This window comes from Artemia sp. Qi Xiang Cuo, chromosome 4 (assembly GCF_049724085.1).
Source record: "Artemia sp. Qi Xiang Cuo chromosome 4, ASM4972408v1, whole genome shotgun sequence".
Classification (NCBI taxonomy): Eukaryota; Metazoa; Arthropoda; class Branchiopoda; order Anostraca; family Artemiidae; genus Artemia; species Artemia sp. Qi Xiang Cuo.
In genome coordinates, this window is record NC_142797.1 from 82,932,151 (window position 1) to 82,952,132 (window position 19,982).

General features: G+C 34.4%; 1 protein-coding gene across 3 annotated transcripts in view; it reads left to right on the forward strand.

The window, feature by feature from the left end:
• Positions 1 to 19,982, forward strand: part of LOC148953524 (uncharacterized) — a 64,993-nt gene that overhangs the window by 25,097 nt on the left and 19,914 nt on the right. Inside the window, exon 2 of one of the 3 annotated variants that reach the window (XM_089088584.1) lies at positions 11,023 to 11,124. The exons of the other annotated variants lie outside the window; for them this stretch is intronic. The gene's annotated coding sequence lies outside the window, so the exon portion shown is untranslated. The remainder of the gene's footprint in view (positions 1 to 11,022; positions 11,125 to 19,982) is intronic. 3 annotated transcript variants of the gene reach the window in all.

Genomic DNA, 19,982 nt, shown 5'->3' on the forward strand with positions numbered 1-19,982 from the left:
TAGTAGTAGTAGGCTAAACTTGTCTTGGATAGATTTTTTTTTGCGGAAAAACGATACAAAAATATGTAGAAAAAAAGATTAAATACGTTTTATTTAAGATGGCAATATTCCTAAAATCGCATTTGTCTAATAATAATTTTCGGTACTTATGCAGAATCTGGGTACACACGAAAGGAAGACTGTATCGAAGTCTCAAAGCCACTATTGATAAACTGGTTTGTGAGATGGTGCTCAATCCGTGACCAAGATTTAAACATAGCGACCTAAAAGGTAGCTAGGTTAGGTTAGGTTACATATTTATTATATGCTATGCCTTACCCACCACCCCCTAATATGCAAATATATACCCCAAATTTGTTTCTAAACTGTTATCGTAGTAATTATATGGATGCAATGGATAGACTTATTCTCATGAGCTGTACAAGTTGGGTTTATGTCTTTAATTACGATCCGTAATAGAATTTGGGATAGTATTCTAGCCAATTTAGCTGGATTTTATGATGTAGTTACTGTGTAGGAAACATTAAAAAGCTATAAATTTCGGTTCTGACTAGATATTAATGCATCCAAAAGTGATAATAATGTTTGTAGTTAAATTGAAGAAGGATCGGACCTTATTGTCATAAGTTTTAAGAGGCTTAAAATTAGTCTTGTGGCAAACTTGAAACACATGAGTAAATCTAGTATTTTTGTATAAAAATGATTCAAGGAAACTACTTTCAAGCTCGTTTATGACCAAAACTTGTTGCGACCTTAAATTAACATTGACATTATTGAAAATTCTTTTGTTGGCTAAGGAGGCCACGCAAGGGTTTTAACAACATTTTCCACTATAAAATTATATATATATATATATATATATATATATATATATATATATATATATATATATATATATATATATATATATATATATATATATATATATATATATATATATATATATATATATATATATATATATATATATATATATATATAAGTAGAAAGGCCTCAGGAGGTCGTGACCCTACACCATATATGGGCATAGCCTCCCTAGGGAGAACACGTGGTTAATGGTGTCAATGACCTAAACTTCCAAGGTCGATGTTGTTGTTGTTGTAAGTGCACGCTCTCAGCGAATGTCAAGGTCGATGTTGTTGTTGTTGTAAGTGCACGCTCTCAGCGACTGTTATGAGTTTCCAGAAATAGAAAACAGCATTTTTTGTTGTTTTGGACATGTACATGCTCGAGGGGAATGTCAAGGTGTCCAGGAATTTGGAAAACCTGTGCTGTCGACCTCAATTCACCTATCGTGAATCAATAATTCCCCTTAGAAACAACAAATTAATTCCCCTTTCTTGACAGATCAATCAACCAATGACATCATCTGTCAGACTTTAAAAATTTTCGCATAGAAACGATTCTCTAGGAATAGATCCAAGTCATTAATGTCTTTGCCTCGGAAACAACTCTTTTGGTCGAACTCCAAAAGATATTAATAAACATTGCCATGGAAACAATTCTCCAAGAAACATCTTAGCGATGAATTGTTTTAGCGCGGGAATCAGGTTTCTTATTAATTTGAAATGCATTAGCGCAGAGATGTCAAACAAAAGGAACACGCTGAATTACGTTTAGGGATTATTTGGGCGAAACCGTTTTAACCATTTTATGGGATTATTTCGGCGAAACAGTTAGAGACATTTTAAAAGAAGATTTTAGGAAAGGTTTTAGAAGAGAATTTGAGGGTCAAACTCTGTGGTCGTTATAATACACAAGTTCCATTTGAACAGTGTTGTGAGGTCCTATACCACAACCCAAAGGGTTCCGATCCCCCTACCCCAACCCCAACCCCGAAGGAAGCCACCGGTCCTCAAAGGTCCACTGGGCTCCCAAAGGGCCCCCGGCCCTCAAGGTTCCCCCATACCCCCCCCCCCCCGGGGCCCAAAGGGCCCCTCCCCCTTTGGCCCCCCAAAGGGGCCCCTCTCCCTCCATCTCCTCCATCCCCCTCCCCTCCTCCCCCTCCCCGCCCCTCCCCTCCTCCTCCTCCTCCTCCTCCTCCTCCTCCCCTCCCCTCCCTCCCCTCCCCTTCCCTCCCCCATTTCTTATACTTTTTTTGTGCATTGAGACACAGAACGACCCCCTCCCCCCGGCCCCTCCCCCCTCCAAAGGTCTGATTTTTCAAAGTTCATTTTGAATTTCTTTTGTTGAAAGGCAAGAGTTGGAATATTTTAGTAGTGTTTGGTTTACCTTGTCACAGTTACATTCTCCCGATTTTTTAAAGTTCATTTTGGATTTCTTTCATTGAAATGCAAGAGTTGGAATATTTCAGTAGTGTTTTGTTGTGGTCTACCTTGTCACAGTTACATTTTCTTGATTTTTCAAAGTTCATTTTGAATTTCTTTCGTTGAAATGCAAGAGCTGGAATATTTCAGTAGTGTTTTGTTGTGGTTTACCTTGTCACTGTTACATTTTCTTAATTTTTCAAAGTTCATTTTGAATTTCTTTCATTGAAATGCAAGAGTTGGAATATTTCAGTAGTGTTTGGTTGTGGTTTACCTTGTCACTGTTACATTTTCATGATTTTTCAAAGTTCATTTTGAATTTCTTTTGTTGAAAGGCAAGAGTTGGAATATTTCAGTAGTGTGTTGTTGTAGTTTACCTTGTCACAGCTACATTTTCTTAATTTTTCAAAGTTCATTTTGAATTTCTGTCGTTGAAATGCAAGAGTTGGAATATTTCAGTAGTGTTTGGTTGTGGTTTACCTTGTCACAGCTACATTTTCTTAATTTTTCAAAATTCATTTTGAATTTCTTTCGTTGAAATGCAAGAGTTGGAATATTTCAGTAGTGTTTCGTTGTGGTTTACCTTGTCACAGTTACATTTTCTTGATTTTTCAAAGTTCATTTTGAATTTCTTTAATTGAAATGCAAGAGTTGGAATATTTCAGTAGTGTTTGGTTGTGGTTTACCTTGTCACTGTTACATTTTCATGATTTTTCAAAGTTCATTTTGAATTTATTTTGTTGAAATGCAAGAGTTGGAATATTTCAGTAGTGTGTTGTTGTAGTTTACCTTGTCACAGTTACATTTTCATGATTTTTCAAAGTTCATTTTGAATTTCTTTTGTTGAAATGCAAGAGTTGGAATATTTCAGTAGTGTTTGGTTGTGGTTTACCTTGTCACAGCTACATTTTCTTAATTTTTCAAAGTTCATTTTGAATTTCTTTGGTTGAAATGCAAGAGTTGGAATATTTCAGTAGTGTTTGGTTGTGGTTTACCTTGTCACAGCTACATTTTCTTTATTTTTCAAAGTTCATTTTGAATTTCTTTAGATGAAATGTAAGAGTTGTAATATTTCAGTAGTGTTTCGTTGTGGTTTACCTTGTCACAGTTACATTTTCTTGATTTTTCAAAGTTCATTTTGAATTTCTTTCATTGAAATGCAAGAGTTAAAATATTTCAGTAGTGTTTGGTTGTGGTTTACCTTGTCACAGTTACATTTTATTGATTTTTCAAGGTTTATTTTGAATTTCTGTCGTTTAAATGCAAGAGTTAGAATATTTCAGTAGTGTTTGGTTGTGGTTTACCTTGTCACACTTACATTTTCTTGATTTTTCAAAGTTCATTTTGAATTTCTGTCGTTGAAATGCAAGAGTTGGAATATTTCAGTAGTGTGTTGTTGTAGTTTACCTTGTCACAGCTACATTTTCTTGATTTTTCAAAGTTCATTTTGAATTTCTGTCGTTGAAATGCAAGAGTTGGAATATTTCAGTAGTGTTTGGTTGTGGTTTACCTTGTCACAGCTACATTTTCTTAATTTTTCAAAGTTCATTTTGAATTTCTTTGTTGAAATGCAAGAGTTGGAATATTTCAGTAGTGTTTGGTTGTGGTTTACCTTGTCACAGTTACATTTTCTTAATTTTTCAAAGTTCATTTTGAATTTCTGTCGTTGAAATGCAAGAGTTAGAATATTTCAGTTGTGTTTCGTTGTGGTTTACCTTGTCACAGCTAATTTTTCTTGATTTTTCAAAGTTCATTTAGAATTTCTTTCGTTGAAATCTAAGAGTTGGAATATATCAGAAGTGTTAGGTTGTGGTTTACCAAGTCACAGTTACATTTTCATGATATTTAAATGTTCATTTTGGATTTATTTCTCTGAGATGCAAGATTTGGAATATTTCAGTAGTGTTTGGTTGTGGTTTACCTTGTCACAGTTACATTTTCTTGATTTTTCAAAGTTCATTTTGAATTTCTTTCGTTGAAATGCAAGAGTTGGAATATTTCAGTAGTGTTTGGTTGTGGTTTACCTTGATCACAGTTACATTTTCCTAAATTTTCAAAGTTCATTTTCAATTTCTTTCGTTGAAATGCGAGAGTTGGAATATTTCAATTGTGTTTTGTCGTGGTTTACCTTGTCACAGTTACATTTTCTTGATTTTTCAAAGTTCAATTTGAATTTCTTTCATTGAAATGCAAGAGTTGGAATATTTCAGTAGTGTTTTGACGTGGTTTACAGTGTCACAGTTACATTTTCTTGATTTTTAAAAGTTCATTTTGAATTTCTTTCTTTGAAATGCAAGAGTTGGAATATTTCAGTAGTGTTTGGTTGTGGTTTACCTTGTCACAGTTACATTTTCTTGATTTTTCAAAGTTCATTTTGAATTTCTTTCGTTGAAATGCAAGAGTTGGAATATTTCAGTAGTGTTTGGGTGTGGTTTACCATGTCACAGTTACATTTTCTCGATTTTTCGAAGTACTTTCGAATTTCTTTCGTTGAGATGTAAGATTTGGAATATTTCAGTGGTGTATGGATATCTTTTCCCATGTCACAGTTACATTATAAATTTTTTTCACATTTCATACTGAATTTTTTTCAATGAGATGCTCTAGTTCGACTATTTCAGAATTGTTTGACTGTGGTTTACCTTGTCACAGTTACATTTTCTTGATTTTTCAAAGTTCATTTTGAATTTCTTTCGTTGAAATGCAAGAGTTGGAATATTTCAGTAGTGTTTGGTTGTGGTTTACCTTGTCACAGTTACATTTTCTTGATTTTTCAAAGTTCATTTTGAATTTCTTTCGTTGAAATGCAAGAGTTGGAATATTTCAGTAGTGTTTGGTTGTGGTTTACCTTGTCACAGTTACATTTTCTTGATTTTTCAAAGTTCATTTTGAATTTCTTTCGTTGAAATGCAAGAGTTGGAATATTTCAGTAGTGTTTGGTTGTGGTTTACCTTGTCACAGTTACATTTTCTTGATTTTTCAAAGTTCATTTTGAATTTCTTTCGTTGAAATGCAAGAGTTGGAATATTTCAGTAGTGTTTGGTTGTGGTTTACCTTGTCACAGTTACATTTTCTTGATTTTTCAAAGTTCATTTTGAATTTCTTTCGTTGAAATGCAAGAGTTGGAATATTTCAGTAGTGTTTGGTTGTGGTTTACCTTGTCACAGTTACATTTTCTTGATTTTTCAAAGTTCATTTTGAATTTCTTTCGTTGAAATGCAAGAGTTGGAATATTTCGGTAGTGTTAGGTTATGGTTTACCTTGTCACAGTTACATCTTCTTGATTTTTCAAAGTTCATTTTGAATTTCTTTAGTTGAAATGCAAGAGTTGGAATATTTCAGTAGTGTTTGATTGTGGTTTACCTTGTCACAGTTACATTTTATTGATTTTTCAAAGTTCATTTTGAATTTCTTTCGTTGAAATGCAAGAGTTGGAATATTTAAGTAGTGTTTGGTTGTGGTTTAACTTGTCACAGTTACATTTTCTTGATTTTTCAAAGTTCATTTTGAATTTATATCGTTGAAATGCACGAGTTGGAATATTTCAGTAGTGTATTGTTATGGTTTACCTTGTCACAGTTACATTTTCTTGATTGTTCAAAGTTCATTTTGAATTTCTTTCGTTGAAATGCAAGAGTTGGAATATTTCAATAGTGTTTGGTTTTGGTTTACCTTGTCACATATACATTTTAGTGATTGTTCTTTGTTCTGTGTGAATTTCTTTATTTTATATGAAATTTTTTGTATATTTCAGTGGTGTTTGGTTGTGGTTTAACTTGTCACAGTTAGATTTTCTTGATTTTTTAATGTTCATTTTGAATTTCTTTCGTGGAAATGCAAGAGTTGGAATATTTCAGTAATGTTTGTTTTCGATTTACCTTGCCAGAGTTAAATTCTCTTGATTTTTCAAGGTTCATTTTGAATTTCCTTCGTTGAAATGCAAGAGTTGGAATATTTCAGTAGTGTTTGGTTGTGGTTTACATTGTCACAGTTACATTTTCTTGATTTTTCAAAGTTCATTTTGAATTTATTTCGTTGTAATGCTAGAGTTGGAATATTTCAGTTGTGTTTGGTTGTGGTTTACCTTGTCACTGTTACATTTTCTTCATTTTTCAAAGTTCACTTTGTATTTCTTTCGTTGAAATGAAAGAGTTGGAATATTTCAGCAGTGTTTGGTTATGGTTTACCATGTCACACTTACATATTCTTGATTATTCAAAGTTCATTTTGAATTTCTTTCGTTGAAATGCAAGAGTTGGAATATTTCAGGAGTGTTTGGTTATGGTTTACCTTGTCACAGTTACATTTTCTTGATTGTTCAAAGTTCATTTTGAATTTCTTCCTTGAAATGCAAGAGTTGGAATATTTCAGTAGTGTTTGATTGTGGTTTACCTTGTCACAGTTACATTTTCTTGATTTTTCAAAGTTCATTTTGAATTTCTTTCTTTGAAATGCACGAGTTGGACAATTTCAGTCGTGTTTGTTTGTGGTTGACCTTGTCACAGTTACATTTTCTTGATTTTTCAAAGTTCATTTTTAATTTCTTTCGTTGAAATGCAAGAGTTGGAATATTTCAGTAGTGTTTGGTTGTGGTTTACCTTGTCACAGTTACATTTTCTTGATTTTTCAACGTTCATTTTGATTTTTTTCATTGAAATGCAAGAGTTGGAATATTTCAGTAGTGTTTGGTTGTGGTTTACCTTGTCACAGTTACATTTTTCTTGATTTTTCAAAGTTCATTTTGAATTTCTTCGTTGAAATGCAAGAGTTGGAATATTTCAGTAGGTTGTTGTTTACCTTGACGATTTATAATTTCCTTTACTTTTCAAAGTTCATTTTGAATTTCTTTCGTTGAAATGCAAGAGTTTGATTATTTAACAAGTGTTTTGGTTGTGGTTTACATTGTCACAGTTACATTTTCTTGATTTTTCAAGGTTCATTTTGAATTTCTTCGTTGAAATGCAAGAGTTGGAATATTTCAGTAGTGTTTGGTTGTGGTTTACTTGGCACAGTTACATTTTCTTGATTTTTCAAAGTTCATTTTGAATTTCCTTCATTGAAATATTTTGGTCGTGCTTTACCTTGACACAGTTAAATTTCTTGATTTTTGTTAGGTTAGGTTAGGTTAGGCTAGATCAAGTTAGATTAGGTTAAGTTAGGTTAGGTTAGCCTACGTACGCGCGCGTACGTAGGCTAACCTAACCGAACTTAACCTAATCTAACTTGATCTAGCCTAACCTAACCTAACCTAACAAAAATCAAGAAATTTAACTGTGTCAAGGTAAAGCACGACCAAAACCTATTTCAATGAAGGAAATTCAAAATGAACATTGAAAAATCAAGAAAATGTAACTGTGCCATGTTAAACCACAACCAAACACTACTGAAATATTCCAACTCTTGCATTTCAACGAAAGAAATTCAAAATGAACTTTGAAAAATCAAGAAAATGTAACTGTGTCAATGTAAACCACAACCAAAACACTTGTGAAATATTCAAACTCTTTCATTTCAACGTAAGTAATTCAAAATGTAATTCGAAAAATCATTAGAATTTAACTTTGACAATGTAATCCATGGCCTTACACTTCTTAAATATTCCAACTCTTGAATTTCAGCGAAAGAAATTCGAAATGAACTTTTAAAAATCAATAAAATGTAACTGTTAGAACGTAAAACCTTACCAAACACTACAGAACTATTACAATAATTGCATTTCAACGAACGAAATTCAGAACGAACTTTGAAAAATAAAGAAAGAATATAAGTGACTCGGACATACACATCAAAACACTACAGAAATATTCCAACTCTTGCATTTAAACGTTAGATATTCAAAATTAACTTTTAAAAATCAAGAAAATGTAACTGTGACAAGGTAAACCACAACCAAACACTACAGAAATATTCCAACTCTTGCATTTCAACTAATGAAATTCATAATGAACTTTGAAAAATCAAGCAAATGTAACTATGACAAGGTAAACCATAAACAAACACTACTGAAATATTCCAACTCTTGCATTTCAAAGAAAGAAATTCAAATTAAATTTTAACAATAAAGAAAAATGTAACTGTGACAAGGTAAACCAAAACCAAACACTACTGAAATATTCCAACTCATGCATTTCAACGAAAGAAATTCAAAATGAATGTTGAAAAATCAAGAAAATGTACCTTTGACAAGGTAAACCACAACCTAACACTACTGAAATATTCCAACTCTTGCATTTCAACGAAAGAAATTCAAAATGAACTTTGAAAAATCAAGAACATGTAACTGTGACAAGGTAAACAGCAACCAAACACTACTGAAATTTTCCAACTCCTGCATTTCAACGAAAGAAATTCAAAATGAACTTTGAAAAATCAAGAAAATGTAACTGTGACAAGGTAAACCACAACCAAACACTACTGAAATATTCCAACTCTTGCATTTCAAGGAAAGAAATTCAAAATGAAATTTGAACAATCAAGAAAATGTAACTGTGACAAGGTAAACCAAAACCAAACACTACTGAAATTTTCCAACTCTTGCATTTCAACGAAAGAAATTCAAAATGAACTTTGAACAATCAAGAAAATGTAACTGTGACATGGTAAACCAGAACCAAACACTACTGAAATATTCCAACTCTTTCATTTCAATGAAAGAAATTCAAAATTAAAATTGAAAAAAACAAGAAAATGATACTGTAACAAGGTAAACCACATCCAAACACTACTGAAACATTCCAACTCTTGCATTTCAACGAAAGAAATTCAAAATGAACTTTGAAAAATCAAGAAAATGTAACTGTTACAAGGTAAACCATAACCAAACACTACTGAAATATTCCAACTCTTGCATTTCAACGAAAGAAATTCAAAATGAACTTTGAAAAATCAAGAAAATGTAACTGTGACAAGGTAAACCACAACCAAACACTACTGAAATATTCCAACTCTTGCATTTCAACGAAAGAAATTCAAAATGAACTTTGAAAAATCAAGAAAATGTAACTGTGACAAGGTAAACCACAACCAAACACTACTGAAATATTCCAACTCTTGCCTTTCAAGGAATGAAATTCAAAATGAAATTTTAACAAACTTGAAAAAGTTACTGTTTCCAGTAAGACCTAAACCACACACTTCAGAAAGAGTCCTAATCTTGAATTTCAAGAACTTAAATACGACTTGACGTTTGACCATTACAAACCATGTAAAACAGTCCATTTCAGAACTTCACAAGCCCTCCCGACCACTTCAATATCTTCCCTTATGTTGAATGAAATTCAGTGCCACAATGAGAGCTTTACTTAAGAAGCAGATGAGAAAATTTAAGATCACATTCTTAAGATAGTTGGAAAGTTAAAGAAATTCGTAAGGTTACTGCAATCACTGGGTTATGATTCCCGTTCTCTGTGTTGCATTTCAGAAAAAGTCCATTTTGTATTCTGTGTGTTGGGTTCATTTTTGCCCAAAGGACGTAAGGGCACAAAAAATCTTTTATTTCTGAACCGCCTTGACATCTTAAAACACAAGAGACACATAGTTCAATGGACACTAGCAAAAACGACACTGGTAATAACCAACTCCAAGACATCAAGAGACGCCTGACACTTGCAAACTCCAGTTTTAAAGCTCTGATGCACATTTGGAGGAATAAGAACTTAACAACAACTCTCAAAACGAGACTCTTCTACTCCCTCATTATTCCGATCGCCATCTATGCCTGTGAATCTTGGACGCTTAAAACAGACGATCAACGCCGCCTAGCTGCCTTTGAAACCAAATCCCTACGATGCATCGCTGGTATCACCTTCCATGACGGAATCTCCAACTCCAAGCTTCTCCATAATCTGAAAGTCAAATTTACAATACTGGTCAAAATAAAACTACAACATCTCAAATGGCTTGGACATATACAACGTATGGCTAGTACACCTCTCTCGAAGATAGCATTTGATGGACGAGCACAGGGTTCTCGGCCCTAAGATCACCCTCCGAAGAGATGAAAGGGAAACTTTTTGCCTTAGAATCTGCCACAAATCTGCCACCTGGTCAATAAAAGAAGTACCTACAGGAGGCACATCAATGAACTGGTTAAAGAAGAGGCCCCAAAACGACCTTCATCGACGGATGGGACATAAGTCAAGTCAAAAGTTCGAAAGCTAGCTTTGCGATTCCAAAGCTACGTGGCTTCAGAGTCTAAAGGGCCGAAACTCCAGTAGTTTTTAGGGGAATATCACCCTAGGCTTCCAGCCATGTTCAAGTTCCGGGATTTTTGTTTAAAATTAGTTTAAGTCGCGGTGCATCCTATTTGAGCTGAACTATCACAACTCTTTTAATTATAAATGACTAAAGTTGGCTAGAGGCTCCTCCAGCCCGCCCAATTCCAACGCCAATTTTTTTCAGCAGAAAGACATGTTACGTCTTGATTAAACTGGCATCAGGACAGGATTTTAAATCTTTAAGGACCGAAGGAATCACATAACTTCTTCAACATCGCCCACATCGTCCCTGTCACATTTTTGCGGAAAAGTATGCATCTGGCACATCATTCAAAACCAAATCATGCAAGAATTTTCAATATGTATTAGTAGAAAACCAACATGTGTCAGTGGTCCCTCCCGTACCCTCACAACCCATCGCCATATTTTTCTAAAAAAAGTGCATGTGTACCCTATTCGAGTCGTGTCTAAACTGTCTAACGACTACGTTTATAAAAGAAAATAATAACCCAAAATTAGAAAAAAGCTTCTGCTTTTAGGGGAAGGCAGTATCCAAGAGTCAGAAAATGACCTGCAAGGGCAACCGAAGTCAATAAATTTAACACACACTGAAGATTGTCAGTGCTTTGAAAAGGAAAAAGGTAAAATTAATCGGGAATATTGCCTTCCATGCTCTTTTTTTCTTTGAAACCATGGTAACGCTTGATTTAAGTTACATTTAAAGGGTACATAGTAAATTTGAAGAAAATTCTCCCGAAGGAAATAATTTTCATCAAGCACCACGCCCAGTAAACTCAAATAATATTATTTTTCTAACTAGGGACCTGGGGGAATACTCCTTAAATTCTTTATACACATTTTTTTATAAAAATCATTTAATAAAACGTATTATTAAACCAATATACAATAGTAGTAAGTCTGTTACAAAGAAGCCTTTGAGGCTAGCTGTCGAAAATCAAGATTAGCATTGAAAGCGTGTATTTAATTGTTTTTATTTTGTTTGAATTAATTTTATTAACTCATTTTTTCTATGAGTCCTGGTTGAACTTCGTTGAAGTAATGATGCTAGGGCTGTTTTACAAGTTTAAAAGAAAACATTTTTAGTTTAAAAGTTCGTATTTTAATGTAAGTTTCTTTTATATATTATCGCTCATGTTGTCCTGAGGATGGCCTTTGGACATGGGGCCGGAATATTCATTTGAAGTTTGAATTCCACTCTCTTGAAAAAAGAAAAAATACCCCCAGTGTTTCTAATTGTGATTCGTTGTCTATGATAGAAAGGCTAGTGTGGTCTTCGTTGCTATTTACATATACAGTATTAATTTACCATAATAATATACTATGATTATCTACATACAATCTATATGATTTCATGGCTGGTGAAAGCCTACTGAGAACCTTATAAATTAGTCCTTTATTTCCTGTAGTTTATTTAAAGACTGATCTGCTACTAATCGTCTTTTTCTTGTGTCTATTTTGTGTTTTGAGTAAGCTTATATTTATCAGAATTCTACAAATTTAGGGAAATATTAAAAACTAGTTCATTTGGACCAATTTTACAGATATATGTTACAAAAACTACGAAGCAATAATTTTGGTTCATTATAAATTCCATCTTCACTCTTTAATTCCATCAGAAAAAATACTGTTTTTTATTAATTAGATACGACAATTCAACTATGATCAGTTTTGTTTGGTTGAAGGTTGAATTTTTTTTGTAGGTATTATACTTTTTTAACAGTTTTCATACTCAAACAAGTACCTTTCCATAAGTCTCTTAAAAACAACTAAACTGCAACCCAGCACGTTGGCAGATTTTTTTTTTTGTGGGGGGGGGGGTCAGTTTAAAAAAAATATTTATATTTAGATTTCCAGAAATTCTTAAAATTTAGGATTTTGAACCTTTCACACCTATTGGCAGAGGACAGAGCTTACCGACTCATATCAACTTGAGAAGTATCTCCGACAGTTTTAATTACCCAAATTAGTAGCATTAGAGGTTTCAATCCACACTAAAAGGGATAGGAGATTCTTCACGACATCGTATAGGGATATAGCGGAGTACTCGAGACGTCCCATAAGGAGATAGCGGGGGTTAGGTACATATAATAGGAGGCACAGAGGGCAAATTGCCGAATCGAATAGCGAGAATCGTTTTTTAAATTGTATTTACCACCTAGTGTATTTACCGACCCTATTTTATTGTTTCTAAGAGGGAACGTCCCAATCAATCAAAGCCAAGAGTCCAACTTTTAACTTTTGCAGGTGTGTCATGTTACCGTTTCTCCTCAGATTGTTTTCTGAAAGGCAACATCTTGCAAGCATACGTCACTTTTTCCTCGTAATTTTCTGGCAGTAGATCATTATTCAATTACAATTTTATCATGAAGAAATTTTGAAGTCGGCACATGTTAAGCACAGATAATTATTTTTAAATTAGTTGTTTCTTCCTCCAAATATGTTTTGTTCATTATATTTTGTTCATCTTAGCATATTTTTATCTTTTTTTTATCGAACGGGTTTTCTACAGTTTGGGACTGACCGTTTTTTTCGAGTTTCTTTAATTAACGTTTTTTGTTTTGTTATTATATTATATTCTCTATATTGTGTCCATCTTATTATTATTTCTCGTATTGAACGTGTAAGATTATGCGGCTCTGTCTTATGGGAGCTGGCCCTTCTAGGGTTTGCGCTGACTGTGTTTTTCGACTTCTTTAATTTAAGCCTTATTTCTTATCTTAGTATGTTTTACTCATTTTTTGGATCGAAAGAGTAAGAATGTGGTACTCTGTCTTGGAGGAGCTGGCCCTAATAAAGGTTGTTGGTGACCGTGCTTTTTGAATTGCTTTAAATTAAGCATTTTGGTTTATATCTTATCTTAGCATACTTTATTATTTTTCTGAGCAAAAGGGGAAGTAAGTATATATGTCCACATCTAGGATTTAAGGCCGGGCATGCTATTTGACTCTCTTTAGTTCGGACTTCTTCGCTTATATTTTACCATTCATCAGCTTTTAACATTTTTTTTCGTTTTTGAAGTTTAAACTGCTTATTTTTTGTGATTTCATAATTTTAACCCTCAATTTTTTGTTCTCGAATTTTAACTGCGTGTTTATTTTTTGGGTAATTCCAACTCTTAACTTTCATTTTTTTTTCAATTTCAACTTTTATATTGCTTATTTTTATACAGTGATGGTAATTACAATTATAAAATGTTACGAATTGACTCTTATCCCGTTATACAATGCGGTGATTTACCCTCTGTGCCTCCTATTATCTGTCCCTTATCCTCCGCTATCTCGTTCTGCGACGTGTAAATAAGCCCCGTATCTGCCTATGTGATGTAGAGAAGAATGCCCTAACTCTTGTAGTGTGGATTGATGCCTCTAATACTCCTCAGATCAAGTACTTCCCTCTAAAGTATATAAGAAAATTCGTATAGATGGTTATTGTCAACCCTCCGTAGGTTTGTTCATAAGTGATTGTTGACCTACCAAAAATTAGTGCCGTTCTTTTACTCATCTTTGTGCTAAGATTTTACTTAAGATCTTAGTGCAAAAGGACGGCCCCATTTTCTGCTTAAATTTTGAATTCACCTACATTGACATAAATACCAATTCTGGCCTGTCAAATCATGTACTACCCTCTAGATGTTCCATCTTCGGCTTGCATGTGCCTATGTTTTTTTAGAGTACTTCGTTCCAAATGGAACGAAGTAGCCGAAATCAACATGCATAAGTTGTAAAAGCTCCAAATTCTGTGAGACCCTTGGTTTGAATTTGAGACTCGCCGATCTAGTTAGTGATTATTTGAAAAAAAAAACTACGTTTTCTAAAGAGTTAAAGAGGCTGAGTTACAAGGTAGAACCTTAAAACGTACAGGGATTAGGAGGCCTCGCTCTTTACGCTAAAGTTTTTATTGTTTAAAAAAAGAGTTGTGAGAAAGTCAAACTTTAGCGTAAAGAGCGAGGCGTTGAGGAGGGCACATCCCCTTTCATATACGGAATAATTTCTGTTCGTTTTAAGATTTAATGTCGCTCCTTACTTTCAGTTTAAAAACCTTTTTTTTTTTATTTAAAGGCTGCGAAAAAGGGGGTTTGGGGGGCGGCAGCCCCCCAACTGTGCCTCCTAATCCCTGTACGTTTTAAGGTTCGACCTTGTAACTCAGCCTCTTTAACTCTTTAGAAAACGTAGTTTTTTTCCAATAATTTCTGCACTTTTTTGTAGTTTATTACTTATTATTGCTTGACTAACTGTTAGCTGATCGTGTCAGGAGTTAAAGTTGGGGGCTGCCGCCCCCCAAACCTCCCGCTCTTGAACATTCTTGTGTTAAGGCTTTTAATTCCTGAATACTCAAATCACGTCGTACAGGGTGCCTCCTAATCCCTGTACGTTTTAAGGGTTGAGCTTGTAACTCAGCCTCTTTAACTCTTTAGAAAACGTAATTTTTTTCAAATAATTTAAAAAAGAAACTGAGTTTCTTTTTTAAACTTTAAATTCAGTATATAAAAAATTTCCTCTGACAGTGAATCGAACCCGGGTTTTCCGCCTGTCAGTCAGGAGTCTCGACCGCTGCACTAAAGAGACACAATTGTAATTGTTTTTTAGTACGGGGAGTCTATTTTTGACGCAAGCAAATCCACACAGAACTTGATATTTGGTTTTTGGAAAACAGGGAAGGAGTGATCAGATTGAGCTGAAATTTCGAGGATAAGCTCCCAGGCGCAAGGAAAGCCTATCCTATAAATTTCAGCCCCATCGGACAACGTTAAAGGGGGGTTGTGGTGGGAAAAATTAACATGGGCTATTATAGGAAAACGAGGTTTTTCGTAAATGTAAATTCGGGGGATAATTTTTTCGGTGTGAAAATATCAAAAGGCCCTAACAGGTCGAATTACGCTTCGAATGAGTTCTCTTTCACCCGGATCAGTTGCCAACTGTGGCCTGTAGGCGTGGATAAGAAAAAAAAGAGAAATGAATTTTAAGTGGTTATATTTGGTTTTTTGAAAACAGGTAGGGAGTAATCAGATTAAAACGAAATTTTAAATACAAGCTCCTAGATTCTCGGAACTAGTCGATTCTGTATTTAAGCACGTACAGACACAACCACCGGGGGGCTTGGGTTGGTGGGTCGTAACTTCCATACTCGTTTATCTGATGAATCTTGGAATATAATAAAAATATTCACAAGTCTGAGCTTAAGTCCGGGCTCCAAAATGCGATCACCGCCGTCTCTCTGCGACCTCTAGGACCTGAAATCGCTTAACATTGTGGTGGGTCGCCTCTTTATAGAGGCACAAGTGTGCCTCCTTGACATTGGTGCTTCCGCACCATCTTTCGAGACTCAGTTTCAAAACAGTGAGATTTGTGTGTTATACATAGGAAATGGTTGGACCACGTTTGGTGTCCTATCAACACTGCTTCAAACGGTCGAATTTGCATCCCAGCCCTCTTCCTAATGCCTAGACATAGCCTTCGGCTGTTTGCGCGAGCTTACTTATTTCGCTGGATTCTTTATTAAAAATTGCCTTTATTTGGTTACATAACGGACTTTTGGCTATACCCCCCCCCCCCTTCAAAGGACATATTAATAATAATACAAACCGACAAAATCGGCAAGTTTTTGTGTATAACCCTAGGATACATCCGGGTTTTTTCGGGGGAGGGGGGGGGTAACAGCTGTGACGGTAGTTATTATTATATTTGGAAAGATTACTGCTGACGAACCGGAAGATGTCTGGATTTCAGAAAAAAATTATCAAATTTCGTAGAAGTTGTAAGGAACGCATTGTTTTTGGCATTTTAGACCCCCTCCCCCCTGTTCCATAAAAACCCTCGATCCCCTCCTAGCTTAAACAGTTTAGCCATGTGCACCTATGCCAGAGATGATGGAAGCTGTTGAACCTGTATTTAGTTGCATTTATCTTACGGTTCTAGGCATTTACCCCATCCCCACCGGAAAATACCCCATAAAAAATGCCCCCCCCTGGAAAACTGGGTTTTCCAAACTAGGGAATTTTATTTGAGTTGTGTTTTTTTTATAGTTTCGTTAAGAAGTTCTGAGGAAAGGGAAAGGAGAAATTTAAACATCATAAATATCTTGAAAACTTAAAAAAAAAAAATGCAAATCCATTTTTGCTGAAAAGACATCCATATGGACTTCTGCAATTTTTGGCAGTAGCGAACGCCAAATTAAAAAGAAAAAGAAGGACAAGAAATGGGTGAACAATCATGAAAATTAAGCTAGAAACATGGCACCAAAAAGTTTTAGAAGGTTTTTCTTTCCTTTTGAAAGGATAGTTGGCTTTGGGAACCAAAAAATTCTAAATAGTTAAAGTTTTTTTACGGACGAAAGCGTTGTCAAATTCTATGAGTTAGTTATTCTCCAAGTGCAAAACTACCACAAATCACCATTAATAAATAATGAAACCCAAAACGAACAGAAATTACAATAGATAACCTAGTCAAACTTAAAACAAGCAAAAATTGAAAAGAGTAGGGCTGACAACCGCCATGTCTTCTCAAAACCATAACATAATTTGCACTTTACTAACAATAAAAAAAAATAGCCGTGGATTGTCAGTTGAGTGTACATATTCTGATATTAAAGTCTTAATACTTCTTTGTTTATTAAAGTAAAAAAGTAAAAACATTTAAATATATTTTGTTTTCAGTAAAGCGCAAATTATGTTTTGGTCTTGAGAAGGCGTGGGTGTTGTCAGCCCTACTCATGTTAATTTTTTCTCGTTTTGAGTTTGGCTTGGTTATTTATTGTCATTTCGGTTTGTTTTGAGTTTTATGTATTTATTGATGGTGATTTATGGTAGTTTTAAGCTTGGAAAATTACTTGAATTTATTTCTACCCATTTTTGGCTTAATGAAATTCTTTACTTTTCTCGGACAAACTTGTTTTGTGGAAAAAGTTTTTAAATTAATCTGTCTGTTTTTATATAGTTTTTATATAGACATAGTCTTTTTTACGGAAAAAATTACATCTTTTTGTTTTGTTTTCTGTTAGACTCCATCATTTTTCCATATACTCCGCGGGCGTAATTAGGAAAATCTAGCACATACGGTTCTTTCATTTTTCTTCTTCTTTATTTACAAAACAATTGCTTAAACCTATTACGCATAAAGTGGGTACTAGAATATATTCAACTTCTGGAATTAACATGTAGTCATGTTAGATAAGTTAGCTTTTCCTTTGCCGCAAAAAATTTTCGGAAAATTCCAAAAAGCCAAATTCTAAATAACCAAACTTTTAAAATGATTACGGGCTAACTAGCTGAAAGTAGATTTAAAAAATTCATATCGACAACTTGACGGTCCGAAATCAAAATATCTGTAGGGTTGGATGAAATAACCCCAAGGGTTTCGGATAAAGTAATTACTGCCTATATATGAACAATAGAAAATTTATTGCGGTGGGTCATGCAGTATAACTTGTCCTGGTGATGTTTACACATCTTCACATGAGAATTCAAAGCACTATGTAAAAACCTACGTTAGCATAAAAACCTGTTCAAGGTAATGAGGGTGATTATTCTTAACATTAACAATCAATCAATTTTATTCAATCAATAAACTCAACAAAATACACTTCAATATAAACTCCCCTGTAAGGCCCTATGGCCAGGAAAAAAACAAGGGAGAAACAAAAATGAAACAAACATAAAAACAAAAAGTTTTCAACATCACACGTTCGCACCTTTAAGAGACAACACAAAACAAAAAAACAGGGGACTACAAAGCAATCTTTTTTTTTTTTAACGTACTATACATTCTTAACGTTAGCGTTCTTGACATAACGTTCTCTGAAGTGCAATCGTACCTTATGCATGCTCAAAATCTCCTCAACATACACCCCCCTGGTTTTTCTTTGGTAATATTGTACATTAACTAGTGCCCATGTTTTTAATTAGAATTGTTTTTTTACTGTTTTGGAAATATGAAAAAATTCCTTGTGCGGGTACGACCCAAAGAGGATACGTTTCCTTTTCTCTTTTATGTTCCCTAGAGTCCGGCTGGTGAATCCTAAACCTGCATAGGTTAATTTATACTACTTGAACAACTTTGTAGTATGTAATTTTTAAAATAATTAATTTAAATATTATCTTAGGGCTATTTTCAGGTATCCTAAATACGACAATCTAACTGTTCATAAGAAAAACTAGTTTTGATACCTTTGTTTCACAGTAGGTTGACCTCGAGTCAATAAACAGGTTGTCTTACTTTCCATTCACCATTGTCACGTATTCAAAGCCTTAAAAATTTTTGTAGTATACTTTTATTCTGTTTTATGTTTTAGATAATTCTTAGTTCTGTTTTTCTGAACAATTTGAATCTCGTTAGCTTTTTTTCTCGGATATTATGTTGAACCTTCGTTTTTTTTTGTTTTTTTTTGTCATTACTCTGCGGTTGTATTTTTTATAACAAGGTATAGTTCATCCCTTTAGAATAGACTTTAAAGTTTGAACATTTACAAAAGCTTTTTATTCTAATTAAATGGCTTTTGTGTTTCAGGAGACATTCTGAAACAATTGGGTCACAAATTCAAACTTTAGCGTAAAGCGCGAGGTATTTAAGAGAGGTGTAGACGCCCTCATATACGGAATAATTTCTGTTTGTTTTAATGCTGCTCCTTATTTTCAGTTGAAAAAAATATTTCATTTCTGATCATTTTTCAAATAATGTTTGGAAATCCCGATCCCCTCGACGAAAAATTCCTTCCCCCGTGAAAAGTTCCTCTAAATAAAGCTCCTTCTATGTAAAATAACCCCTCCAAGGAAATCTCCCCGAAAACATTCCATATTATTAGCTGAAAATTCACCCCGGGAAATTTCTTGCTCGGTACAATTCCACCTAAAAAAAATTCTCTTTAGAATAGTCTATTTGTAAACAGACATTAATTTGTGATTGTTTTCAAATAATGCCGAAAGTCCCCCCCCCCCTCTGGATTTTTTTTCGGAAATCCCCCCATCCCAGTTGATAGTTGCTGCCGGGGAAAATCTTGCATCTAGAATTTCTCTAGCTAAATCCCCCCCCACGGAGAATTTCTTCCGCGGAATTCCTCCAGGGAGAGTTTTCCTGCGGAAAATCCCCCTCCCCCGCGGATAAATTCTCCAGACAATTCCAGTCCCGCGGAAAATTTCCCCGGAACATCTCCACATGTTAAATTGAGTCGGCAAAGTATAAGATAAATAAAAGGAATTTCATGCTGGAATTCTGACAAATTCCCCAGCGTAAAATTTTCCCTGGAAAGTTCACCCCCTGGAAACCTCCCTCCTCAAGGACCAATCTTCTTGTAAAATCTCACGAGAAGACCCCCCCCCCCTTCTCCCTCCAAAAAATGCCCGCATACTTCCAAATAGCAAATACTAGACATAAACCATGAACAAATCTCGTAAGTAGAGTAGTACGTTATACTTTGCTTAGACATATAGGAATTCCCATGCTATTTGCACAGACCTATACACCTTTTCAAAGAGAGTGAGTAGCCC